The sequence below is a fragment of the Peromyscus eremicus genome, chromosome 5 (assembly GCF_949786415.1).
Source record: "Peromyscus eremicus chromosome 5, PerEre_H2_v1, whole genome shotgun sequence".
NCBI classification, from domain to species: Eukaryota; Metazoa; Chordata; class Mammalia; order Rodentia; family Cricetidae; genus Peromyscus; species Peromyscus eremicus.
Genome location: NC_081420.1, coordinates 14,480,544 through 14,491,100, shown reverse-complemented (window position 1 = coordinate 14,491,100; position 10,557 = coordinate 14,480,544).

The window sequence follows — 10,557 nt, the reverse complement described above, 5'->3', positions numbered from 1 at the left end:
CTCACCACAGGAAGCCCAGCTAGGAAATGGAGGTCTGTGGGGGTGAGAGAAGCAGACCCTCACAACCAACAATGGCTGCAGGCACCAGATTTTACCTGTCTCTGATGGTGTGCTAGTGCAGCAAATTTTAGAGCTGTAACTCGAGACATTGGAACCAGACCAGACCCAGACCGGGAATGAGGGCCCCAGGACAGCCCAGGAATCCCTGGGTCCCTGAGCCCTCCATCTCTGCCTCAGTTCTCCCTAGGGGTGCAACCTCTCCTCTAGGAGATGGGAGGCTCAAAAGGCATCTGGAGATTGACTTGCAAGGTCACTGGGAATTGCAAACTCTTGGTTGGACCCAGTAGAAGTGGTCAATACACTCCGGCCCCTTGCTAAACACTGCAGAAAGTGAGGTTTGCTCAGATTTCCCCAGGCCAGGCAGATGGAGAACAGGTAGGCAGCTGCCCTCAGCACCAGTCTGTGCAGGCAGAGAGACAGACAGCATGGACAGACCTTGTTCCAGGGCAGTGGAGAGTGTGCACTTGACCTACATGTGTGCTTGGGCAAGTGTGGGCTAAATCCAGGAGTTACATCCTGCAGAAACCCCGCTAGGACCACATTGGGACCATTCTGAAGGGCCTCTAGGGTATAGCTTAACCCAATTATTCCACATCCATCACTGTTATAGCAGTGGGGTGAGACTGAGGCCTCCATACCACCCATTTTTAGGCATCCCTTGCCAGATTCACCATCAGGAAGGCCAGCATTCCACCTTTACATCTTCTCCTGCACCCGACCTCACTTGGTCCCATGAGGGAAACTGAGGCCCAGAGCAGAGTTCCTCACCCCAGGTCTAGCAGCCTGATGTGGGCTTCCAACTGCAGGCTGTGTGCTCCTTGGCACTCCAGAGTTTGTACAACATTCGGTCCAAGGACGCCACCCACCTCACAGGAGTTCTACATCCTAGACCATACAGGAGGCACCCCCACCCCCAAGCCTGCAGGGACAGAAGGCCTTAGTCTACGGCAGGACAGCTACAGGTACACAAGGGGCTACAAACCACACCTGATGTCCACACCAGGATCTACAAGAGATGCAAGGCACTCCCCAGGCCTAGGGATAGGCCCTGGGTACTCCTACCTCTTCCCTAGGCCAGGGAGGGGGAGATGGGCACAGGCTGCTGCTCCCCCTCTGGCAGGACCTGTGGACTTGAGATATTTGAATGTGGAAAGTCTGTGCAGACTTCTAGGGTGCCAGCTGATGTTATTTATGCCTGACCTCCTGCAAAGCAGCTGGAATCCCTTTTTCTTAGACATAGCCAGAGGAAAGCCAGAGCTGGCCAGTCTCAGCCTGGGAGACCAGAGTTACTCAGGACCATTGTAGTAGATGGAAAGAATAAAAAAGCTAGGTGAAGAAGATAACTCTGTTCTGAATATGGTGAGAACAGTGTGGGGTTTACAGCCAAGGAGCAGGTGGTAGAGGCTTGGCAGATAGAAAATTGAGAGACACCAAGAGGCTGAGGCTCAGCTGGTAGAGTACTTGCTTGCCCGGCACACATGAAGCCCTGGGTTAGATCTCCAGCACAAATAAAGTAGGCATGGCAGTGCACACCTGTAACCTCAGTACTCAGGGGGCAGAGGCAGGTAGGTCAGAAATTCAAAGTCGTTCTTGGCTACATAGTTCAAGGTTAGCCTGGGATAGATGAGACTCTCTCAAAAATTAAAATAAAAAGGCAACATCTGGTGTAAGGGAAGGAATGGGACTGGGGAGATGGGATTAGTCAGCCTGTCCCACAAGCATGAGTTCAGATCCACAGCACACATATAAGAGGCTGGGAACAGCAGCAGGTGCCTGTAACCCGAATGCAGATTCTGGTCTCCACCTGCTCCCAACATGTACACACACAAACCCGAAAAGCATAAGGGAGACTCTGGCTAAAGGGTTTGAATTTCACAGCTCAAACTCATGCAGATTAATCCACACAATGAGGTGTGACCAGGTTGGACTGCCAGGAGGTGATTAGGGCTCTGCCCTCTCAAATGGATTAATCCATCTGTGAATTAATGGATTAGGGGATTTGTGGGTTATGGGGAATGGCTTTGTAATGAAGGAAAGCTTGCTGCCTCTCACTGTGTCCTCCACTGAGCCGCCCAGCAGGAAGATCCTTGCCAGGGGCCTGGGAGATGCTGGCACCATGCGCTAGACATGTAAACTAAATTCATTCTTCATCAGCTCTTCCATCTGCAGTGTACAATTGCAGCAAGAGAAAGCGGGCTGAGACCTTGACCTGCAGTATTCTTGCTGAGGGCCGGCCAGGGTGATCAGACAGCACAGGGGTGGGGGTAGGGATGGGGAACTCCTCATCCTAACTGAACCAAGCAGCTGATGTAACTCTCCTAAGGTATGGATCGTTTGCTTCGGCTGCCTTCTGCCACCACCATATTTAACTCCAAATATTAGAGTCTGCCTCCTCAGCTGCTGCTTCTGTCCATCTACTCTTTCCTGGTACTCGAGTGTCACCTTGGAGTCGCCTGCTCTGGCTCTGTTGGCTTCTGGAAACTACTACTGCTACAGGAGTTGCCCCGGTACAGCAGGCAGTACCCACCACATGGAAAGGGAGGCCCCTCCTTTGTGATGTGAGACATTTCTCTCTGACAAGTCTCTTGGTCTGCCTGGGGACATCCCAGATTGGAATTCTTGTCACCAGGACACTTACTCTTCTCTTTCCTATCCTTGATCTTCCTCTCCTCGTTCACTCCTGGAGCTCACTCTGCTCTTGGCTGCTTCCTTGGTAGCCTCCTGGAACTTTCTCTGCCCCTGACCAGGGCTAACCACGAGTTTCTCTTCACCTCTCTCTAGGAGTTGCCTGTACTGTCTCTGTCTCCCTAAATGGCTCGCTGGAGCCTGCTGTTTAAGTCCCCCAGGTACATCGGGCAACTTCTCTACGCCCTCCTGGGTCCCGAAGATGTTGGATTCTTCCCTCTGGCAGAGTTCCTGTTTGTGACCCTTTTCCCTAAACCTCTCCCACCTCCTCTTCACTTTTTGTTGTTGTTGTTGTTGTTGTTGTTGTTTTTGTTTTTGTTTTCCGAGACAGGGTTTCTCTGTGTAGTTTTGATGCCTGTCCTGGATCTCACTCTGTAGACCAGGCTGGCCTCGAACTCACAGAAATCTGACTGCCTCTGCCTCCCGAGTGCTGGGATTAAAGGCGTGTGCCACCACGGCCCAGCTCTTCACTCTTTTTCTAAAGGATGTCTTGCTCCATTCTCAGCTTGCTCCTGTCTCTAACCATGGGATCTTCCCATTCATAATACTCACCTGCCTTCTCTAATCTCTTTTCCTCTTTGGACTCAGAGGTTCCATTAAGTCTCACTGTCTTACTGTAAATGGCTTGGCTTCAGTACAGCCCAGTGGCCAGAGACGGAACACTAGATTTCCAAATTCTCACAGACTGTAACAACTTCTACGCAAATGATCCCAAAGTCTCTTCTCTCTAAATTTTATCTGCTCTCCACTCTGAAAAATCTATCTCTAAGCCTCCTTGCTCTGCTTGCTCATTTCTCCCTCTGATTGTTAAACTCAGTTCTACAGAGATTCAAATGTAGATCATATTAAAATTTCATTTTATGTTGTTCTATAAAAAAGTTGGGGGGGGGCCGCTGGAGAGATGGCTCAGCAGTTAAGACTGACTGCTCTTCCAGAGGACCTGAGTTCAATTCCCAGCAACCACATGGTGGCTCACAACCACCTGTAATGAGATCTGGCGCCCTCTTCTGGCCTGCAGGGACACATGCAGGCAGAACACTGTATAAATAATAAATAAATAAATCCTAAAAAAAAAAAAAAAAGAAAGAAAAAGAAAAAAGTTGGGTTATGGCCTTCTCTCTCCAGATCCAAGCATGCTTGTTTCAAAGTTTCCTCCAAAATCTCTGTCCTGTATCAGGTGGGTCACCTGACTCTTTGCAGGGAGGAGAACAAAAGGTTACATCACAGGAAAAGACAGTATGTACTTAAAACAACTCAAAAGTAAACTGTTCCCAATAGGAATCACAGCTGCTTGTCCCACACTCCTTTTCTTGGTTCTGTCCAATTCTCTAAATACTCCCCTTTCTAAAACTTTTGCTAAAGTATAAACTTTATCTCAAGATTTGTAAGATTATTGTGTAAATTCTCTTTATATCAAGATTTGTAAATTGGGTGTGGATTAAAAAAATCTGTAAAATCTAACAAAAAAGTCATCTTAAATCTTGTAACAAAAATGTTAATAGTTTTTTTTAAATCTACACATGTGTAATCTTAATTTGCTACAGTATACTGTATATATAACTTGAATTCAACTCTTGTTTATGAAAAATAGAATTTAAACAAATGTCTGATTAAAGTTTGTAAATTCCTAAGGTTATAAACGTCTACTAAGGTTACAGAAACTGACTTAAAGATGTATGTCTAACCACTTATGTCTTTGCTAACTGTGGTCAACACCAGGCTTCTAGAAAATTTTAGATAAGGAACAATGTATGTTTGATGAATAAGATATGTTTGATAAATATGGTTTATAAATTCCTAAGGTCTGTTCAGAGCTAGCAGAAATTGACTTGAAGATGTACATATAGCCTCTTTGTCTTTGCTAACTTTGTTAAGCTTTAGCTATTTGGGTAAACTAAGTCATACAAGAAACTGATATTCTATAATGGTACATTATGAAAGGATCAGGAAAGTTAAGGTTCCCTGTCTCTCGGTGGACTATATTTATGGTTTAAAGCTTTATCTTGATGCTAAAGGATCTTCAACTCAAAAATTTAAAACTCCTAACAGGGATAAAACTGTAAAATCCTAATCTTATAAAAGCTACCAACTTGTTGTAAACTGTTAGCATGTAAGTTAATGGTCAGTCACCTTATAAGTGATCAAATTCTTTAACGTGCTCAGAACTATGCTTGTAGTTGTGCTAAGTATAAATGTAATTCATTTACAGGGACAAACTTTAGCCTTTTGTATATGCTGTCAAGGTTAAGCCTGAAGAAGGTAACTAAAAACAAAAGTTTGTTTAAAACTAGGTATACTTAATAGATTAGATGATGTTCCTCAAGCCCCTTGGAGAGATATGATGAATATGGCATTTAAAGTGTTTAATGAACAAGGCTTCCCCTAACAGACAAAATTACCAGCTTCTGATAGCAGCAGCTGAGGCCATCTTCAAAGAAGATGGGCAGCAATGGACTCTACCCGGAGTTTACTTCAATTGTGGTAATGCTGACCACCGGGCAAAGAACTGCCCCATGCCTCGTCTGCTGCAAGGGCCCTGCCCAAACTGTGGACACACTGGATTTACTGCTTTACTCTACCTTACCAAGGTAGGTCAGTTTTCCCAAGTTCCTCCTCCAGAGAAAAATCTCTCAGACCTTCTGGGTCTGGTGGCTGAAGGCTGATGCTGTGATGGTGCTGATGGCGAGCTGTAGCTTTATCAGTTTAGCAGCAGCAAGCAGACATTAGCCAGATGGCTTTTCCCGCAAAGGCTGCAGCTGCCTGGTCCATTTCATATGTAAAATTCAGGCCTTGTTCTTTCTAGAGCTACTACAAGATCTCCTGAGAAAGGCAGACTCAGACAGGTTTACCGGGCAGTGGTGGCGTGGGCCTTTAAACCCAGCACTTGGGAGGCAGAGGCAGGCGGATCTCTGTGAGTTTGAGGCCAGCCTGGGCTACTGAGCGAGTTACAGGACAGGCTCCAAAGCTACACAGAGAAACCCTGTCTCAAAAAACCAAAAAAAAGAAAAACCAGACAGGTTTACCTTGCTAACAGGCTTCACACTGAAAAAGAAATGCACACAGTGGGTTTCAGTGTAAAAACAAACTCAAGCTATTATGCTGCTATCACTAACTAAAAATTTATTTTTTACTATTCCTTTATTTAAAGGAACTTGCTTTTCAATGACTGCTCTCAATAACCAACTACTTATGTCTTTGAGGTAAATGATTGAATGGAATAAAGGTTTAAAGTTTATGTAAGTTGTGAGGGTCTAAGAAAGTGGTTAAGGTATGTGGGGAAAAAAGAGACTTAAAGATGATACATGATATTAAGACTTCAAAAGTTCAGAGTTTAACATATCAATGTAGTTCTGATAAACTATTCATCTAGCCTTGGTAAAGTTCTGTCTACTATTATCACAATCACAGGCTCAAATTTTTAAATTTCCTTTAGTTGCTTTCTAAATACAGACTTAAAAGTCCTTCCCATGATGCTGAAAACATATATCCAGCTCTCTATACAGAGCAAAGAGTGTTCATGCTTTTAACCCAACTCAAAGGTGTGAGTCTACTCCAGCTGTTTACAGACATTGTTAACTGCCTTTTCTACAACGAGGATTTCAGTGCAGATTACAGACAGTGGTCATGCTAATATGTCTAAAACTTTCATCTTCTTTTGTAAACATTAAAATCTCATACAAGCTTCAGGGAGTCATGACTTGGATCCACCTGTCATGGGGCAAATGACTCCAGGGAAGTTCTTCTGTCGGTCAGCAGCATAGGCTTTCCCACCTACTGCCTGTCCCTTAGGGGACCCTTCCATACCCACAACTACTGGGGCCACAGTACACACCAGAGATAAAGATTTTCCTCTAAGGCACTGGAGAGAGAGCTCAGTGGTTAAGAACACTGACTGCTCTTCCAGAGGGCCCAGGTTCAATTCCCAGCACCCACATGACAGCTCACAACTTCTCCAAATCCAAGATCTGACACCCTCATACAGACATACATGTAGGCAAAACACCAATGCAAATACAATAAACTAAAAAAAAAAAAAAATTCCCCCTAAGCTCCTTAACTTTACCTTCAGTCCCTATAGTGTATGTCTATCCCAGCAAATTTCCACTCAGCTGACAGACAGCATCCAGGAATCTACTGCGGCCTAAAAACTGCTCCAAAATGGCCTGCCTGCAACATGTCAGCCCCAGGTGTGAACTGACAACCCCTGAACTTGCTGAAAGCCTGTGTAAACCAGTCCAGCCAATGAGACCGCTCCCTGTCTCTTTAGGTTGGGTTCTCTTCAGGTTGGGTCAGCAAATGAGATGCTTCTGACCAATGTCCCCTGCCATAGCCTGCATCCCCTCCCCCTACCAGCCTTTGACTCTCATTCCAGCCTTCCTGGGCCCCAACACTGTCCTAATTTCAGCTACGAAGCAGTTACAGAAGAGACTACATCACCCCTTTTCATTAACAAAAGGCTAGAATGGTTGTTCCAAAGGAAACTCCAGTTCCCCAGACTCTAAAAGGTAGCCCAGTTAACTTAACCTGGACTATAGGAGGATTTTTGATGGTTAGATAAAAGCCAGCATTCCTCAGGAACTTGTGCAGCTAGTTCCCATCTACCAAAAGGAGTCATTTCCCTTACCTCTGGCAGAAGGAAGATATGGCTATCCATGGTGCCTATTAGCATCTCAAAGCTCCTGCTGGCCTCCAGGCTCCTTCAGTATCCTAAGTGCCTGTTACACATTTCAAAGTCCTTGCCAGTTAGTATCCTAGCCCTTCTCTCCCCCTACCCTGCTCAAAACTCCATCCAGCTCATGGGCTTCCCTCCCACAGCTTCTCATCCTCCATATGAGCCTTCTATTTCTCACTATGGGCACACATGCTCGCTCGCTCTCTCTCTCTCTCTCTTTCTCTCTCTCTCTCTCTCTCTCTCTCTCTCTCTCTCTCTCTCTCTCTCTCCTTCTCTCACTACGTTTTCTCTATTCTCTCTCCCCTGCTCTTTTCCTCTCTCACAGGTAGCCCTGACCAGGTCCAGGTCCAGTCTGCTGGCCATGTTCAGTCTACTTTTCTCTCTCTCTGCTTTAGACTCTTCCAGATGCTTCTGTCTGTTCTCTCTCACATCTACAATAAAAACCTTTCCTTTAACCATACCATGGGGCGGTCACAGTGTCATTTCATACACTCACAAGCGGCAGGGATAAATGATTACTGTCTTGTGCTCGAGTGCACACGTGGTTCTGAGAGTCAAACTCAGGGCCTTGTGTAGACTCCAGCATGCTCTCCCGCTGGACTGCATCAGGGTATGGAGCTGGCTGAAGTGAGGACTACAGGATAACTGGGGAAGTGTTCTAATCTACACAGGATCCACAGCCACCATTCTGTATTTGTGGGACAGCCAGTGTAGCTGGAGCGGAGTGAGGGACCCAGCAACAGGAGGTCAGAAAGTAACTGGCAGATCATGTAGGGGTGTGCAGGCCTGGCAAGTGTGAATTCCAAGTTTGAGGGACACGGTCTTAGGGTTCGGGTGAGCTTCCGGGGATCTGCTCTGGTTTATCAACTCTCTGGATAAACAAAAGAACTGAAAGCTGAGTCTCAGAGAAAGGTGGGCACGTGTTCACAGCAGCATCGCACACAGTAACGGAGGCTGAGGCCATTCACAGGTAACCAGTGGATGACGGCAGCTCATCCAGATGGTGGGATATTTTCAGCCTTAAAAGGGAAGCAGAGAGCTGAGGATGTATGTGGCTCATTAACAGAGTGTTTGCCGGGCTGGAGAGATGGTTCAGAGGTTAAGAGCACTGCTTATTCTTCCAAAGGTCCTGAGTTCAATTCCCAGCCACCACATGGTGGCTCACAACCATCTGTAATGAGATCTGGTGCCCTCTTCTGGCCTGCAGGGATATGTGCAGGCAGAACACTGTATACATAATAAATAAATAACTCTTTAAAAAAACAAACAAAAACAAGGAAAAAAAAAAAAAAACCAAACCAGAGTGTTTGCCTAGCAAGACCCTCGTATTGGGTCCCTATCGATAGTGTAGGCCTGTGATTGTAGCACTCAGAAGTGGAGACAGGAGGATCAGGAGTTCAGGGTCATCTGCAGTGCAGGGCTGCCTGGGGCTTGAGGAAACCCAGTCTCAAAACAAAACAAAAACAAAAAACCATAAATAAATAAAAAAGGAGGGGAGGGGAGAGCTGGCCTAGCTGGTGTTGGCACACAAGTCAGGGTAGGGCCAGCTACTTTGTAGACTGAAGCAGGACAGTCTCCTGAGCCCACAAAATGGAGGCCAGCCTGAGTAAGGCAGTAAGATCCCCCATCTCAAAAACAAACTAAAAACCAAACAGTAAGATCCCTGGTGACTTGTGACTCATACCAGCCATTTGAGAAACTGAGGCAGGAGGATTTAAATGCAAGGCTAGAAAACCACTTAGTGAAACAACGTCTTCAATTAAAAAGTAAAGAGGCTGGGACCAGAGGTATGGCTCAGCAGTTAGAGTACTTGCTGCTCTTGCAGAGAACCTGAGTTCAGTTGCTGGTACCCACATAGTTCACAACTGTAAATTCGCTCCAGGGGGACCCGATGATCTCTTCTGGTTTCTGTAGGCACCAGGTACACATTTGGTATATTCACATACATGCAGACAATACGCTCATACACATTAAAAAAAACCAACTAAATCTTTTAAAAAAGATTTTATGCACCAAATTGCAGGGGTGTCCATCTTGATTACTACCAGGAGATAAGAACTGGAACTTAGCGGGACCCAGAGCCTTTTGCTGTTTATCCAAACCCAAGTTGGTGGACTGAAGTTCTGAGAAAAGCCGAGCTGTTTCTGACCAATATCAAGATCCACCGTAGCAAAGCAGACCTGACCTGAAGCTTAGGCCACAGGACCCTCAAAACACTGCTCTCCACAACAGAGCAGGGAGAGCGCTTCTGACCCTGCCAGCCTACATGCCACTGGCTTGAATTCTGACCCTGGAATCTACAGAAGATGAGGACATCAGGACACAGGTGTGCACAGATGGGACACCTGAGAATGTAAAACACCTAGTGTCCTTTTAGCTGGGATATATTTACATTGTGTGTGTGTGTGTGTGTGTCTACAAAGTAGCTGGCCCTACCCTGACTTGTGCGCCAACACCAGCTAGGCCAGCTCTCCCCTCTTTTTATTTATTGTTTTTTGTTTTTGTTTTGTTTTTGAGACTGGGTTTCCTCAAGCCCCAGGCAGCCCTGCACTGCAGATGACCCTGAACTCCTGATCCTCCTGCCTCCACTTCTGAGTGCTACAATCACAGGCCTACACTATCACATCCAGTTTATGTATTGCTAGGGACCAATTACTAGGATCTTGCTAGGCAAACACTGTTAATGAGCCACATACATCCTCAGCTCTCTGCTTCCCTTTTAAGGTTGAAATATATATATATATGATGTAAGTTATTGGCCATTCATCAGAGGGACAGTGTCACTTATATCGGGTATGTATATGGTTATTGTTTATATAAGAAAATATAACCATGGTTTCAGCAGACAAGGATCAACTAGGCCAAGAACAGTTGCTCCAGCTTCCTCTTGCCTACTTCTTCAGGTTCTTACTCATGGTTGCAACATGTCTTTGTTCCTCCAGGAAGGATACAGAACACAGTTAACTTTTCTCAATGGCTGGAGACAGGCCATATCTCAAATTGTGGGAGGCTACAAGTATGTCTAATTTTTTAAAATTATATGTATGTACACATGATACAAGTGCCCATAGGAACCAGAAAACTGACTTTAAAGACAGAAGGCTGAAAGGCAAGAGCCTCCACCAGGAGCTCACAGGACA